Genomic DNA, 2,616 nt, shown 5'->3' with positions numbered 1-2,616 from the left:
CCTGTGATATAGCAACAATATGGTACTTGTACTTGGTACTGAATTTCTTCTAGATGTAGCACCCTGGGAAAGTTTATGATCAGCCAAATGTTGTTGGTTTTCAACTTAAATTAGACTTTCTTTGATCTTTATACTTGATATAAACTAAAAGACCCTCTATTTGTCCACAAAAACGCAATAAAGAAAATGAGATAACTTTCCATTTATTATGTGTGGTATCTGCAGAATTACAGACCTAAATATAAAAGAAAAGATGTCAAGGTGCCAGCAGCGGCACCAGATTCAAGATGGCAGCCAGCAGGAGGCTGATGAAGGGGCTTGAAAACATCCTCAAATGTGAGATGAAAAACTTCCTTTACATCTAGGTTGATGAAGCTAATTTGTTGACCTGGCAAGGGCTTATGGTTCCTGACAACCCTCTATATTGATAAGGGGGCCTTCAGAATCGAAATCAACTTTCCAGCAGACTACCCATTCAAGCTACCAAAGATCACATTTAAATCGAAGATCTATCACCCGGAACATGGATGAAAAAGGGCAGGTCTGTCTGCTGGTAATTAGTGCTAAAAACTGGAAGCCAGCAACCAAAACCAACCAAATGAACCCCCCAGCACAAGGACAGTAAAAGATTCTGTAAGAACATTGAAGAGTTTACAGAGAAATATGGGGAAAAGCGACCTGTGGACTAAAATCTGCCACAACTGATTCCAGCGTGTGAGCAGAGACCCTGAGCAGTGCATTCAGATATCCCAAAAAGCAGGACTCCATGGAAAATTGACATGTGCCACCGCCCAGCATCTGCTTGCGGCATTTACTAATTTTCTACAGTTTTCATAATCAAAAGTGGTCTAGGTAACCTGTAAAGAAAGGATTAAAATTTTAAGATGTTCTAAGAAAAAGAAAAGAAAAGATATCAATAAATGGTGTCAGTGGACATGAAAAATGTGGTTACCACTGTGTCATGGATCTAATAAGCAGTATAATGCAAAAAAAAAACCGAAACAACAGAAAAGAAAACTAAACTGAATATTTGGCTTTAAATTAAAGCCAGGGCATGGGCTTCCCTGGTGGCGCAGTGGTTAAGAATCTGCCTGCCAATGCAGGGGACATGGGATCGAGCCCTGGTCCAGGAAGATCCCACATGCCGCGGAGCAACTAAGCCCGTGTACCACAACTACTGAGCCTGTGCTCTAGAGCCTGCGAGCCACAACCACTGAGCCCACGTACCACAACTACTGAAACCCACACACCTAGAGCCCGTGCTCTGCAAGAAGAGAAGCCATCGCAATGAGAAGTCCGTGCGCAGCAACAAAGACCCAAGCAGCCAAAAACAAAATAAATTTATTAAAAAAAAAATTATAACCAGGGCATATTTGAGGACCAAGTTTTATGATTCATCCCTATTTTCATAGCAGGTTAAAACCCATTGACAATAAAAAAGTATCAAAATTTCTTCACCCAAATATCTCCAAACAAATCACTAGAGGTGTCCTCAGTAAAGTGGATATGGAAGATTAAGATCATTCTAGACTTTGGAGAGCTAAATTTTATGTTTCCTCCTGCCCTAATTCTTGGTAGAGGTGAGTCAATAAGAGGAAAACTCACTTCTGTCCCCAGGTCACAGCCCTGGTCTTCCTCTGCTTCTCCTCTTCTCTCAGACTTCTTCCTTATTTTATCCCCAGGTTGGGTGCTTCAGCTAAGCTAGGCCCAGGGCCCTCCTGAGGAGTGAAGGCTTGGACTGAGGACAAGCTCACTGCCATCTCCCATCATTTGTATCCAGGCAAAAGTGGGTGAAATGAGCATCAAGGGCAGTCTTGGGAAGGGAGTGAAGATGGAGACAGAGGGAGAGTCAGCAAAGGGGAACTGGCTGCCTGAGAAGCATGTGGAAGGGAAAGGAGCAGTCCTCTTGGACGGGGAGAATTGCAGGAACGCTGTATGTACGTGTCTGTGTCCCAAGTTTGGTTTGCACTAGATGAGAGAGTGACCTCTTTTTCCCACAAAGAACGCTTGTCCAAAATCAGCCAAGCACTTCGTTCTATGCTCTCCAGATCAGCTCAGGGCTCTCACTAACTTCGCAAGGCTGGTTCTGATCTGACCACTAGAGGCTTATCATAAAGAGTCTGCCTTTCTCCTGGAGTCCAAGGACCTCAGCTCTCGGCCACACACAATCACATAGATATATAATTAATATATCTATGATAAACCCTCCTCAAATAATCAGTTCTTCAATTTGGTGGAGGAACCAACCAGACCATTTGGGTCCTGCAAATAAACTAACCCATGGAATCCTGGAATGTTCCCATTCTCAACACTTATTTTGTGCTGGAGACTTTCATATTTACCAAGTGTCCACTAGACAGTGCTAAACAAGTTCATAGGGGTAAGACCATGAGAAAAACACACAGAAGAAATTCTTCTGGTGTTAAAACAAACTCTGTGAGGACAAAATGTACTTGGAGTTCGACTTCATCTCTTCTGTCTCGTGGTGGGTTACTACAGTTCATCAGGAAAATAGTTTGAAATTTGCAAAATCTCCAAATACTGCCTTGGGGAGTCTGTGCCTGTTGGCTTTCTCACAGCTTCTTTGTGACCATAGGATGGGTTTAATAACCACAC

General features: G+C 42.9%; 1 pseudogene; it reads left to right on the top strand.

Moving 5' to 3' along the window:
- Nucleotides 1–287: 287 nt before the first annotated feature.
- On the top strand, nt 288–689 carry LOC137765698 (ubiquitin-conjugating enzyme E2 L3-like; annotated as a pseudogene).
- The last annotated feature ends 1,927 nt before the right edge of the window (nt 690–2,616 follow it).

This window comes from Eschrichtius robustus, chromosome 6 (genome assembly GCF_028021215.1).
Source record: "Eschrichtius robustus isolate mEscRob2 chromosome 6, mEscRob2.pri, whole genome shotgun sequence".
In the NCBI taxonomy this organism is placed as follows: Eukaryota; Metazoa; Chordata; class Mammalia; order Artiodactyla; family Eschrichtiidae; genus Eschrichtius; species Eschrichtius robustus.
This window is presented reverse-complemented; position numbering and strand designations above follow the sequence as displayed.